A 15,420-nucleotide genomic window follows, 5' to 3' on the forward strand; every position below is an offset into this window, starting at 1 on the left:
CCTGAGGTCAGCAGTTAAGGACCAGCCTGACCAACATGGCAAAACCCCGTCTCTACTAAAAATACAAAAATTAGCCGGGCGTGGTGGCTCACACCTGTAGCCCAGCTACTTGGAAGGCTGAGGCAGGAGAATTGCTCCAACCTAGGAGGCAGAGATTGCAGTGAGCCAAGATCACATCACTGCACTCCAGCCTGAGTGACAGAGTGAGACTCTCTCTCTAAAAAAAAAAATAAAAAATAAATAAATAAATAAAAAGTCAGTCGTGAAAGGGAGTGACTGAGAAACTGGCTCCAGAATAAAGGAAACAAGAGACATGACAACTAAATTCAAATATGATTCTGGATTAGTTCTGGGACCAGAAAAAAACAAGTTTGTCTTATTCTAAAGGACATTAATGAAACTTGGGAGAATTTGGATGATATATGAAGTTAGATAATAATGTTATATCAATCCTAATTTCTTGATCATTATATTGTGATTATGAAAGAGAGCATCTTTGCATTTAGGAATTAAATATTCAGGAATAAAAGGGCATCCTGCATATGACTCACTCTCAAAGGATTCAGGAAAATTATAATATGCTTGCGTGTGTGTATCTATAATTACATATACACTGCCATGGGAAGCAAGTCGGGAGTGCAACCAGGGTGTCTGGACCCAGAGAGATCTGTGGTGATAGCTAAGAGATATGGTATTCTGAAAGGAAAGATAAAAGGGGTGTTTCTTGGCTGGGCCCGGTGTTTCACACCTGTAATTCCAGCACTTTGGGAGGCCAAGGCGGGCGGATCACCCGAGGTCAGGAGTTCGAGACCAGCCTGACCGACATAGAGAAACCCCATCTCTACTAAAAATAGAAAATTATCCAGGCATGGTGGTGCATGCCTGTAATCCCAGCTACTCAGGAGGCTGAGGCAGGAGAATCACTTGAACCCGGGAGGTGGAGGTTGCAGTGAGCCGAGAATGTGCCATTGCACTCCAGCCTGGGCAACAAGAGAGAAACTCTGTTTCAAAAAAGAAATGGGGTGGTGCTTCTTGACTTACATATATTTTTTTAAAAGGCAGGGGGCAAGGGCGAGATGCGTAGGGAATCAAGAACTACTGGATAGAAGGCTGATGTCAGTCTCTACCATGCAAATCATGGTCCCTCACCAGTTTACTGATCTAAATCATTTCATAGACTTCATAGATGTAGAGCCCAGTGATTTAAATAGCCGTATCCACCCCTGGGAAAGGACTCTTCAATGCCATAAAAATATGCAATGATCATTCTCTTGCTCCTTTTCTCAAGAGATCCAAAGCCATTAACCAGACAAATGTGCACTGGGGAAAGAAAAATACTCAGACTTTGATGGCCACTGGATACAGGCCTTAAGTGGACACTGGTATAAGCAGACTAGAAAATGCCACCATGACCTTTCAGTTAAGAGTGGGAGTTCATGGAGGTTAAAGGATGAATGCAGCTTTGGACCAAACTAATCTAATAGGACCCACTTTGCAGGATTTTTTTCTCCCGGTCTTTAAGTGGGACAGATATAAACTCAGTAGTTGGCATGTGAGAGACCTCACACCGACCTTGTTGTAAAAGCCTTTATGATAGAAAGTGCTAACTGAAAGCCCCCAAATCTGCCTTACCTGGCTAAGACAGTAAATTAGAAGCAATTCATAGGCCAGGCGTGGTGGCTCACACCTGTAATTCCAGCACTTTGGGAGACTGAGGCTGGAGGATAGCTTGAGCCCCAGAGTTTCAAAGCAGCCTGGGCAACATAGTGAGACCCCATCTCTATAAAAAAGTTTTAAAAACTAGCTGGACATGGTGGCACATGCTTATAATCCCAGTCACTTGGGAGGTTGAGACTGGTGGATCAATTGAGTCTGAGGTCAAATCTGCAATGAGCTGCGATTGTGCCACTGCACTCCAGCCTGGGGAACAGAGAAAGAAAGGAAAATAAAGAGAGAAAGAAAAAAAGAGAGGAAGAGAGAAAGAAAGAAAGAAAAGGAGAGAGAGAGAAGGGGAGGTGAGCAGAGGGGAGGGAAGGATTGTAGACATTAATGTAACCTTCAAAGATTTGAAGATCTAGAGATAGGGGACTCTATATCCCCATTCAATTCCCTCTGCTCCCTGTAAAAACCAGATAGAAAACGTCTGGAGATGGATGGTGGTGATAATTGCACAACAGTGTGAAAGTACTTAATGTTACTGAACCGTATACTTTAAAACAGTAAATTTTAAGTATATTTTACGACAATTTAAAAAATAGATGGATTGTAGAGTACCACAAGAGCAAAAAACACTGAACTGCCTTAACTGCAGTTGCTAGTTTGAATGCAGTATCTTATTTTAATGACAGCTTTGAGATATAACTCACACACAATAAAGTTCACCCCTTAAAAGTGTACAATTCAGTGGTTTGCATGCAGTATCTTCATGACAGCTTTGAGATATAATGCACATACAATAAAGTTCACCCTTTAAAAGTGTACGATTTGGTGGTTTTTAATATATTCACAAAGTTATACATTGATCACCACTATCTACTTTCAGAAAGTTTTCATCATCCTAAAAATCTTTTTTTTTTTTGAGATGGCGTCTCACTGTTTCCCAGGCTGGAGTGCAGCGGCACGATCTCGGCTCACTGCATCCTCCAGCCCCCTGGGTTCAAGCAATTCTCCTTCCTCAAACTCTTTAGTAGCTGGGACTACAGGCGTGTGCCAACACACCTGGCTAATTTTTGTATTTTTAGTAGAGACAGGGTTTCACCGTGTTGGCCAGGCTGGTCTCAAACTCCTGACCTCATGTGATCTGCCCACCTCGGCCTCCCAAAGTGCTGGGATTACAGACATGAGCCACCATGCCCAGTTCATCACCCTAAAAATAATCTCCACGGCCGGGCACAGTGGCCTAGCCAATATGGTGAACCCCCGTCTCTACCAAAAATACAAAAATTAGCTGAGTGTGGTAGTTTGTGCCTGTGATCCCAGTTATTCGGGAGGCTAAGGCAGGAGAATCGCTTGAACCTGGGAGGCAAAGTTTGCAGTGAATCGAGATCACACCACTGCACTCCAGCCTGGGTGACAGAGCCAGACTCTGTCTCAAAAAAAAAAAAAAAAAATCATCTCCACTAGTAATGATTCTCCATCCCCGCTTCAATCAACCCCTATCAGCCACTAATTTACTTTCTGTCTCTAGACATTTACCTGTTCTAGACATGTCATACAAATGAAAACATACCAATAGGTGCCATCTTGTGCATGGCTTATTTCATAATGTATTCTAATTTTTTCTATGTTATAACACATACTTTTTCTCATTTTGGCTGAATAATATTCCTTTATACAGATATACCACTTATTTATCCATTCATCAGTTAATGGACGCTTGGGTTGTTTCCATTTTTTGGCTATTATGAATAATGCAATGAACACTCATTTACTAGCTTTAGTGTGAACATATATTTTCTGTTTTGCCTGTTTTTTTGTTTGTTTGTTTTTGCAGTTGCAAGATTTAATAGAGTGAAAACAGAGCTCCCATACAAAGGGAAGGGACCCAAAGAGGATAGCCGTTGCCAGCTCGAATGCCTGGATTTATATCCTGATCATTGTCCCTCCCACTGTGCTCTCAGGCGATAGATGATTGGCTATTTGTTTTCCTCCTGTTTTTGCCTAATTAGCATTTTAGTGAGCTCTTTTTACTACCTGATTGGTCTGGTGTGAGCTAAGTTGGAAGCCCCATGCTTAAAGGTAGATGTGGTCACCTTCCCAGCTAGGCTTAGGGATTCTTAGTCGGCCTAGGAAATCCAGCTAGTCCTGTCTCAGTTCCCCTCTCAACAGGAAAACCCAAGTGCTGCTGGGGAGGTTGGCTGACGACCGCTCTAACTGCTTCCTGCCGAATTGGAGCATAGTAGGGGTTGTGCAGTTGAGATTTCCTCAGTAGGGGTGACTCTGATGTCATTAACATCGGAGCATGGGCTAGCAGGCCGGTCCAGGGGTCCGCAGTAGATCTTAGTCATGGACTGCATCTGGGTATCCATTTGAAGAACCATTTGTAGCTTTACAGCTTCGATTCTGGAAGAGAAGAACTGAACAAGAAGGTTAAAGATACAGGGTCCAAAGAGGAGAAACAATATTATAGCCGCTAGAGGTCCTAAGAAGGGGAGAATCCAGGGTATCCATTGGCTGAGGAGGCCCCAGGGTCTGGTGTTTTAAAGCTCCTCTGCTCTACGTTGTATTCAGTCTTGAATCTCTTTAACTTTCTTGGTGACAATTCTGGATTGATTAACGTAATAACAGCATTCTTCCCCTAAAAACAAACAGGTTCCCACTCTTTCGGCAGTTAGTAAAGTCTAAAGCTCTTCGATTTTGAAGGACTACTGCTGCAAGGGAATCAAGTTGATCTTGCAAGGTGACCAGGGAGTTGGCGACCCGTTCCATGTCACCATTTAGTTCTTGAGATAGTTTGTAGTAGAACTGAGCAGAGGTTGTGATACCGCCAATGCCAGTACCTAGTCCGCCTAGCACTCCTGCTCTGATAACAAAAGGAAGAATGGGTACTCTTTTGTTGCAGGGCTCAGGTATGACATAATTGTATAAATCTTGTTCAGTGTAGATAGTCATGGGGGCACTAAGAATGAGAGGAAGCACATAAATTCTGAAGAGCCATTCAAACAATGATAGGCTGAGGTACCACAGACAAAAAATATTCCTGAGGGTAGGCAGACTATTCGTGTGGGAGGAGTTACCCACCTGATGCATTGGGAGTTGGTTGTGTCTATAGTATTGCTAAATTTTACACAGGTGAGGTTTGAGGTATGGGTTATTTCCAGATTGGAAACAAGAGGTCCTACTAAAACGGAAGTGGAGTTTATTTCTGTGCTGAAGTTGTTCCATTGTTCAGGTACAGGGATTGAAATGTATGGCCTGAAGTGCAGGGGGAGGCACATCCAACAGTTAGTAGGGTTTTGGGCTGAGACCTCATGAAGCCCAGTGAGGGTGGTATTAAATAGGCTTATCAGGCGAGTATGGGTACGGAGGGTTTCATGTAGTTTTGAGAGATCTAGTCCTTTGTAGGGGCTAGGCATGCTATGTACCCAGGTCAGTTGGGAGATTACTTCCTTTACGTGTGTTCTTTCTTGCCTGATCTTGAACTCCACCCCCCTCAGACATACCGGTATGGGTGAAGTAAGCCCAACAGACAGTGGCTCCAAGTCCTCCAGGACAACTAGGATTAATCATTTTCCCTGTCCAATAATGAGTATTTGCATGCATGCAAAGAGTGGCAGAGTTACAGCAGTTGCAGGGCATATGGGTGTGGGCGGTGAAGGTGAGGTTTCCCTTAGATAAACTCCTATACGATGGAGCATCAATATTTCCGGGAAACCACATTCTCCATAGAAACTCTTGGTAAGGGGAGCTACTGGTCATACAGCGGCATGGGGGGGTGGTGCAGTGAGAGTGAAAGGGGGTAAGAGAACAGTAAAGAGAAAAATATAAGGGAGGGCCATGGGGATTTGCGATTTTAGTTACTTTCCTCATGCTTGTTGCTTGAAGAGCAGGCGCAGATCCTCTAAAGGTTCACAGGAATAGCTAGTGTTGTCTCCTGGATTTTCAGGTTCCTTTGGCAGTATCCAGGGTTTGACTCAAGTGTGACGTATCCAAGACCCCACTCCAACCAGTTTAACCGCAGTTGGGGTAGATAAAATGACTGGGTACGGTCCTTCCCAGGATGTATCTAGGGATGGGGAATTAGAGGGAGGGGACTTGACTAATACCATGTCACCAGGGTGGAATAATTCTTTTCCCTCCTCTTGGGGACAGGCTCCTTGTAATGTTTTAAGAACTTGATATTTGGCTAAGGAGGTGATGTCTGCAACTAAGTTGGCCGTCTCTCGGTCAAGCACAAAGTCATCGGTTAGGAAGGGCCGTCCACACAGCATTTCGTATGGACTAAGTCCTGCTTTTTGGGGAGAGTTTTGGATTCTTAGTAAGGCTATAAGCAACAGAGCAGGCTATGCAAGGTGGATTTCCTGGGTTAGCTTTTTAGCTTTTTTTAGATGTCGTTTGAGTGTTTCGTTCATCTTCTCAACCTTCCCTGAGGATTGTGACCTCCAGGCGCAGTGTAAGTGATATTGTATACCTAACGCCTGGGATACTCCCTGGGTTACTGTAGCCTTGAAAGCGGAACCATTGCCACTCCGTAAGCCTCGGGGAAGTCCAAATCTGGGAATTATTTCATGAACTAGTGCCTTTATTACCTCTTGGGACTTTTCTGTCCTACAGGGGAAGGCCTCTGCCCAACCAGTGAAAGTATCTACCCAGACTAGTAGATACTGAAATCCCTGAGATTTGGGCATGTGGGTAAAATCTAGTTGCCAGTCTTCTCCTGGGTAATGACCTATTCGTTGTTCTCCTGAAGGAGCTTGGCGATAAGGCAGGGGATTATTTCTTTGGCACACTTCACCGGCCCTGACTATCTGCTTAATAGTTTTGAAAAGGCCTGGTCCAGTAAATAATGATTTGGCCACCTGATGGGTGCTATTGATGCCTAAGTGAAAGGTTTGGTGAAGAGTTTTAAGTAATTTCCATTGGTTAGCTGCAGGTAAAAGTATTTTTCCTTCTTTGGTGGCTAGCCATCCTGAGGGGAGGAAACTATGTCCTCGTGAGCTTCCCCATTCTATTTCTTCTACTGAGTACTGGGGCTTGGTTTCCCAGAGAGGATTACCCCGTACTAGGGGTCCTTCTGTAAGTATTTCTAATGGTCCTTCTGTAAGCATTTCTTTTTTTTTTTTTTTTTTTTTTTTTTTTTTTGAGACGGAGTCTGGCTCTGTCACCCAGGCTGGAGTGCAGTGGCGCAATCTCGGCTCACTGCAAGCTCCGCCTCCCGGGTTCACGCCATTCTCCTGCCTCAGCCTCCCGAGTAGCTGGGACTACAGGCGCCCGCCACTGTGCCCGGCTAATTTTTTCTATTTTTAGTAGAGACGGGGTTTCACCATGGTCTCGATCTCCTGACCTTGTGATCCGCCCGCCTCGGCCTCCCAAAGTGCTGGGATTACAGGCGTGAGCCACCGCGCCCGGCGTAAGCATTTCTAATGGAGGGTCCTGCCTTGCGGCTCTTTTGGCTTCAATATCCGCTTGGCAGTTCCCTTCTATTTCCCTTTCCTTTCTTTTTTGATGACCCAGCAGTGTAAGACTGCCACCTCTTTAGGTTTCTGGACAGCCAATAATAATCCCCTAATGGCTTCCTGATATTTGACAGGTGTTCCCTCGGAAGTTAGGAATTCCCTTTCTCTCCATATTGCCTCATGGGCATGGGGGTAAGCGTACTTATGTACACTTACCTAGTCTGTATATATATTTATTAACCCTTTTTCCTTCTCCTAATTCTAGTGCCCCAGCGAGGGCTATTAGTTCTGCCAGCTGAGCACTAGTTCTTGGAGTGAGGGGATTACTTTCAAGTATTCCATTATCACTGACCACTGCATACCCCACTTTTCAAAGTCCTTTTTCTACAAAGGAACTTACATCAATATATAAGTTGAGGACGGGATCAGTCAAGGGAACCTGTAAAAGGTCCTCCTCAAGTGGCGTACGTTTGAGCAATTACTTGTTAACAATTATGTTCTATCTTTTCTTCATTGTCTGGAAGAAATGTGGCTGGGTTGTGTTGCAGCACTGGCCCTTCAAGTAATAGAGCCTGATATTTAAGTAAACGGCTGTCTGACAGCCACAAGTCTCCTTTAGCAGTGAGTATACCGGTCACATCATGAGATGTCCACATAGTAAGATCTCTTCCCTGTATCATTTTAACTGCTTCAGATACTAAGACTGCCACTGCCGCCACTACCTGTAAACAATGAGGTCAACCCTTTGCCACTACATCAGTTTCCTTATTCAGGTATGCCACGGGTTGCAAGCTCATCCCTTGGACCTGTGTAAGGACTCCTAGAGCCATTCCTGTTTTTTCTGTGACATATAAAGAAAAGTGTTGCCCCATTGGCAAGCTTAACACTGGGGCTTGGGTTAGGGCCTTCTTTAGGACCTGGAAAGCCGCTTCTGCTTCAGGTGTCCATCTTACTAGATGGGTATTGGCTTTCTGAGTTTCCTTAGTGTATATAATGGTCTGGCTATTTTGCTGTACCTGGGAATCCATATTCAGCAGAAGCCTGTTATGCCAAGGAACCCTCTTAGTTGCTTTAGGGTTTTGGGATGAAGATAAGCCAGTACAGGCTGGATACGTTCCTCACTGACGGCCCTAGTGCCTTTGGATAATTTTAGCCCTAAGTATTTAACATGCTGTGAGCAGAGCTGAGCCTTTGGTTTGGAAACCTTGTAGCCACAGGTGGCGAGGAAATTTAAGAGCCCTTGGGCGGCTTGATGGCACAAGGTTTCTGAACGGGTGGCTAAAAGTAAATCATCCATGTACCGAAGGACAAGAGTGTCCAGGTATGAGAACTGGCTCAAGTCTTGGGCTAATGTCTGGCCAAATAGATGGGGGCTAACCCTGAACCCTTGGCGTAAAACAGTCCAGGTGAGTTGAGACATTGGGTTCAAAGGATCTTCAAAGGCAAACAAGAATTGAGAGTCAGATGTAAAGGGATGCAGAAAAAGGCATCCTTAAGGTCCAGGACTGGAAACCACTCTGCTTCCTCTGGTATTTGGGAAAGCAGAGTATAAGGGTTAGGTACAGCTGGGTATAGAGGGACGATGGCCTCATTGATAATCCTGAGATCTTGCACTAACCTCCACTGTCTGTTGGGTTTCTGTACTCCTAAAATTGGAGTACTGCAGGGGTTATTGCATGGTTTTACTAGGACTTGGGCTTTTAGGTCCTTAACAATTTTTTGGAGTCCTTGTTGGGCCTTGGGTCTAAGAGGTTACTTCCTTTGGTAGGAAAAGGAGGCGGAATCCTTTAGTTTAACTTGAACAGGATGCGCATTCTTTGCTCGTCCATATTGTCCTTCTGTTGCCCAGACTTCAAGCAGGGGACAACAAACGGGTGTTCCTTCTCCTATGTTCAGGTGTATAATGGCCACTGCTTTTGCTAGAATGTCTCTCCCTAACAAGGGAGTGGGGCTTTCAGGCATAATTAGAAAAGTATGTGAAAAGAATAAAGTTCCCCAGTCACAACTTAGTGCCTGGGAGAAGTATCTAGTGACTGGCTGTCCTAGGACCCCTCGGATAGTGACAGATCTGGAGGACAGTTGTCTGGGACAGGACAGTAAGACTGAGAAGACTGCGCCAGTGTCCAGGAGACAGTTAACCTCCTGGCCCTCAATGGTCAAGCATACCTGGGGCTCTGTGAGGGTGATGGCACAGGCTGGCACTTGCTCCGGGCACCCTCAGTCCTGCTGCTGGATCATCTGGTTAATGATTTCTGACTCAGAGGACCTTCATCCCCTGGGGCAGTGAGCCTTCCAGTGATTCCCTTCACATAAGGGTATGGACGAGGGGGCAGCTTATTTCTACTTGGACAATCTTTTTTTAAGTGTCCTTGCAGACCACACTGGAAGCAAGCCCTATTAGGCATTCGATTTGCCCAGCTTTTCCCTTTTCCAGAGCCTCCAAAGTCCGCTTGCCTGAGGGCCATGACTAAAGTGGTGACCTTTTTTTTTAATCCCATTTGTCCCATTCCACCTGCTCCTCCTGTCTCTATTATAAAAAACTGAGGTTGCCAATTTCCGGGCCTAAGGCGACTTTTGAAGTTTTTTTCTAATGTCTGCAGCTGACTGAGTGATAAACCTATCCTTTAAGATTAGTTGACTTTCAATAGAGTCAGGTGACAGAGAGGTATGCTTCCTCAATGCCTCCCTTAGTCTCTCCAGAAAGGCGGTAGAAAACCTCTCCAGAAAACCTTTCCCTGTGTTATAGTGGACATCACTGAATAATTCATAGGCTTCTTCCTAGTTTTCCTGAGTCCTAGCACGCAAGCTAGCAAATGTCTGTGGCACCAATCTCCATGTTCTGAGGCCGTGTCCCAGTGAGGGTCTACACTGGGAACTGCCTGCTGGCCTGTGGGGAATCGTTCTCTTTCCTCTGTTGTCATCCTGTCATTGACCTGACTGAGATACCAGAGATCGCCAAACTCTCGGACAGCAGTTATGGCGGCACTTCTCTCATTTGGGGTTAGTGTCTGATTTAGCAGTAACATTATATCTCTCCATGTCAGATCAAAGGATTGTCCTAACCCTTGTAAAACATCAATAGAGCCATCAGGGTTATCTGCGAATTTACCTAGGTCTATTTTAATTTGCTTTCAGTCTGAGAGAGAAAAAGGTGCATGCACTCTGGATGGGCCGATTTCTCCTCCTCCCACTGCTTGGAGGGGAGCATAATCGGGGAATACTGGCACTCTTTGGTTCACTGTTTACCCCTTTGTCTATCTCCTTTTGGACAGTTTGGGTTGAAGGGGGGTCCTTATTAGTTGGGGAAGGAGTCGGGGGACCCTGGGGCAGGGAGATAGATTCTGAAGGCTTCCTGTAGGGCATAAACCACACTTTTTACATAATTGCGAGTTGTCTCTTAATGAAAATAAAGTTTGTACATGTGGCACTTCACTCCATTTGCCTTCTTTTCTACAAAAGAGGTCTAGCTGTAAGATGGTGTCGTAATGTATACTTCCCTCAGGAGGCCAGGTTTCTCCCCCTTGAAGAGGATATTGTGGCCAGGTGGTACTGCAGAAGAATGTAAGTCGTTTCTTTCTTAAGTGTCTGAGAGTCAAACTGGTCCCAATTCTCCAGAATACATCTTAGGGGCATTTTTGCTTTGGCGGGAACGTTTCCCATCACTTTGGAGGTCCCTTCGTGGTCGCCAAATGTTACCCAGGGTCCTTACTCCCAGAGCTCCCAAGATGGTGGCCGGCCGCTTCTAAGATGGTGGCAAGCCTCATGTTCTCTGACCTGGGGTTCTTGGCTTCACGGATTCCAAGGAATGGAATCTTGGGCCATGCAGTGAGTGTTATAGCTCTATTAGAAGCCATGGAGTCCGGAAGAGAACCGTGGAACCCAGTGACTGGTGTTTAGCTCAATTAGGACGAACCCAGACACTTAGCCGTGCAGGAATAATGGCAAGCCTTTAGCCTGATCGGGAGTGGCAATCGGCGCCTCACTGGATCAGGAGCACAGCGGACACCCTGCCGGATCCGAAGGGATGGAAGTCAGCGGCAGGTCTGCAACGGCAGTAAACAACAGGGGTGGACGGCGAGCCAAAGCTCAGCTCCAGCCGTAACAAACATGGACCAGAAGAATTCAGTTCCAAGATGTAACAGAGTGAAAACAGGGCTCCCATACAAAGGGAGGGGACCCAAAGTGGGTAGCCCTGAACATATATTTTCAATTATCTTGGGCATATGCCTGTAAGGGGAATTGCTAGGCCATATAGTAACTCTACATTTAACCATCTGAAGAACTGCCAAACTTTCCTAAAGTGACTGCACCTTTTAACTTTCCCACCAGTAGTGTATGAAGGTTCCAATTGTTCCACATCCTCACCAGCACTTGTCATTTTCCATCTTTTTGATTGCAGTCATCCTAGTGAACATGAAATGGTAACTCAGTGTGGTTTTGATTTCAATGAATGCAGTATCTTCACTGGAAGAAAAAAAAACTCAGCCTCTGGCACTCGGTATATAACAACTAAAATGGCATCCTTTTCAAAAGGAGGATCAAAAGCAGTTTAGTTTAACTTGATGTGTTAGGATTATTCCTTGAATGTAGTAACATTATATATTCCTGTCACGTGACATGACTTTGCATCCTATGGGAAGAGTCCACGTTCCTTGCCTTGATGACTTTAGGCTTGAGCGTGCGACATGCTGTAAGCCAAAATATTGGAAGATGTGATAATTTGCCACAATTGAGCAGAAACTTACAACTACTCTCAATCTCTCTCTCTCCTACACCCTGTCATAGCCCTGACAGAGGCTGCTCCTTGAGCCTCGGTCCCAGAATGAGAAGACACAAAGAACAGAATTCCAGTCTAGAGCCAAGCAAAGCCAAACCTGTTACCCAGCAGACACTTGGCATTTAAATTAAAATTTTTAGAACTACTTTTAAGTGCATAGGAAAAAATCTTGCCAAGCACAGTGACTGGCACCTAGAATCCTAGTGCTTTGGGAGGCCAAGGCAAGAAGATTGCTTGAGTCCAGGAGATTGAGACCGGACTAGGCAACAGAGTGAGACCCCCTTTCTACAAAGATTTGTTTTAAGTGGGCCAGACGTAGTTGTGCACAACTGTAGTCCTAGCTACTGTAGAAGATGAGACGAGAGGAATCACTTGAGCCCCGGAGTTCAAGGTTATAGCGAGCAATGATGATACTACACTCAAGCCTGGGTGACAGAGCGAGACGCTATCTCTTTAAAAACAAAAAACAAAAAGAAAACCTCAAAAGTTCACCCTAAATTGTTAAAGGTACTGAATAAATCAATTTATACATCAATCATTTTCACTTTTCACTTTGTTAATTTTGTATTATTAGAATGCTTTAAGGAACATATACTACTTTTGTAATTTCTTCACTTTCTTTTTTAAAAAATTACCTATGCTAGGCCAGGCGCAGTGGCTCATGCTTGTAATCCCAGCACTTTGGGAGGCCAAGGTGGGTGGATCATTTCGGATCAGGAGTTCAAGACCAGCCTGGCCAATAGGGTGAAACCCAATCTCTACTAAAAATACAAAAATTAGCTGGGTGTGGTGGCAGGTGCCTGTAATCCCAGCTGCTCAGGAGGCTGAGGCAGGAGAATCGCTTAAACCTGGGTGGGGCAGGTTGCAGGGAGCCAAGATCGTGCCATTGCATTCCAACCTGAGCATCACAGCGAGACTCCATCCCCAAAAAAAAAAAAATTACCTATGCTGGTCTCCACTTAACATAGCTGAGATTAACTTATAATGAATTTTAGAAATTCTTAAATCTTAGGATTAAAAGTAAATTCTTGGCCGGGTGCGGTGGCTCAAGCCTGTAATCCCAGCACTTTGGGAGGCCGAGACGGGCAGATCACGAGGTCAGGAGATCGAGACCATCCTGGCTAACACGATGAAACCCCATCTCTACTAAAAAAATACAAAAAACTAGCCGGGCAAGGTGGCGGGCGCCTGTAGTCCCAGCTACTCCGGAGGCTGAGGCAGGAGAATGGCATAAACCCGGGAGGCAGAACTTGCAGTGAGCCAAGATCTGGCCACTGCACTCCAGCATGGGCAACAGAGTGAGACTCCGTCTCAAAAAAATAAAAAAAAAAAAAAAGTAAATTCTTACACATCTTAAGAAAAAGAACATCAATAATAATAAAAACATGTTCATTTAGATAAAGAACTTTGTATATATGTGATTACATTTATAGATCTCATTGAAAATACAAGCTTAATAGAAGCATTCTCTTTGAAAACCGGCACAAGGTTGCCCTCTCTCACCACTCATATTCAACATAGTAATGGGAAGTACTCGCCAGGGCAATCAGACGAGAAGGAAATAAAGGGTATTCAAATAGGAAAAGAGGAAGTCAAATTGTCCTGTTTGCAGATGACATGATTGTGTATTTAGAAAACCCCATTGTCTCAGCCCAAAAACTCCTTAAGCTGATAAGCAACTTCAGCAAAGTCTCAGGATACAAAATTAATGTGCAAAACAAGCATTCCTATACACCAATAATAGACAAACAGAGAGCCAAATCATGAGGGAACTCCCATTCACAATTGCTACAAAGAAATTAAAATACCTAGGAATACAACTCACAAGGGACACGAAGGACCTCTTCAAGGAGAACTGCAAACCACTGCTCAAGGAAATAAGAGAGGACACAAATGGAAAAATATTCCATGCTCTTGGATAGGAAGAATCAATATCATGAAAATGGCCATACAACCCAAAGTAATTTATAGATTCATTGCTATTACCATCAAGCTACCATTGACTTTCTTCACAGAATTAGAAAAACTACTTCAAATTTCGTATGGAACCAAAAAAGAACCCACATAGCCAAGACAATCCTAAGGAAAAAGAACAAAGCTGGAGGCATCAAGCTACCTGACTTCAAACTATACAAAAATGCTACGGTAACCAAAACGCCATGGTACTGGTACCAAAACAGATATATAGACCAATGGAACAGAACAGAGACCTCAGAAATAACACCACACATCTACAACCATCTGATCTTCAACAAACCTGACAAAAACAAGCAACGGGGAAAGGATTCCCTATTTAATAAATGGTGCTGGGAAAACTGGCTAGCCATATTGAGAAAACAGAAACTGGACCCCTTCCTTACACCTTATATAAAAATTAACTCAAGATGGACTAATGACTTCAATTGAAAACCTAAAACTGAGAGAAGAGAGACAGACCCTCTCATATTGTTTTATATTGTTTCATACTCAGAAAAGGGGAAAAAAAAGGCAAAACAAAAGGCAGGTAGCCCGGGGCCTAGGAACCAGACCTGAAACCAAGCCTGGGCCTGCCTGACCTAAGCCTGGTAGTTAAAATTCCACCCCTGACCTAGCAACTGATGTTATCTATATATTCCAGACATTGGATGGAAGGACATTGTTCTGTTTCACTCTCACCACCAGTTCTTGCAGCCCCTGTCACATACCCCCTGGCTTGTTCAATCGATCACGACCCTTTCATGCGGACCCCCTTAGAGTTGTGAGCCCTTAAAAGGGACAGAAGTTGGGCACCTGACAAGCTCAGATTTTAAGACGCCAGTCTGCCAACGTTTCCAGCTGATAAAAGCCACTCCCTTCACTATCTCGGTGTGTGAGAGGTTTTGTCTGCGGCTCATCCTGCTACAAAACCATAAAATCTCTAGAAGAAAACCTAGGCAATACCATTCAGCACATAGGCACGGGCAAAGACTTCATGACTAGGTCACCAAAAAGCAATTCCAACAAAAGCCAAAATCGACAAATGGGATCTAATTAATGAGCTTCTGCACAGCAAAAGAAACGATATATCAACAGAGTGAACAGGCAACCTACAAAATGGGAGAAAATTTTTGCAATGTATCCATCTGACAAAGGGCTAATCTCTGGAATCTATAAGGAACTTAAACAAATTTACAAGAAAAAACCAAACAACCCCATCAAAAAGTGGTGAAGGATATGAATAGACACTTCTTAAAAGAAGATATTTACGCAGCCAACAAACATATGAAAAAATGCTCATCATCACTTGTCATTAGAAAAACGTAAATCAAAACTACAATGTGATACTATCTCATGCCAATTAGAATGGTGCTCATTAAAAAGTCAGGAAACAACAGATCCTGGCAACGCTGTGGAGAAACAGGAACGCTTTTATACTGTTGGTGGGAGTGTAAATTAATTCAACCATTATGGAAGACAGTGTGGCGATTCCTCAAGGATCTAGAACCAGAAATGCCATTTGACCCAGCAATCCCATTACTGGGTATATACCCAAAGGATTATAAATCATTC

This window comes from Papio anubis, unplaced genomic scaffold (assembly GCF_008728515.1).
Source record: "Papio anubis isolate 15944 unplaced genomic scaffold, Panubis1.0 scaffold59, whole genome shotgun sequence".
Lineage (NCBI taxonomy): Eukaryota > Metazoa > Chordata > Mammalia > Primates > Cercopithecidae > Papio > Papio anubis.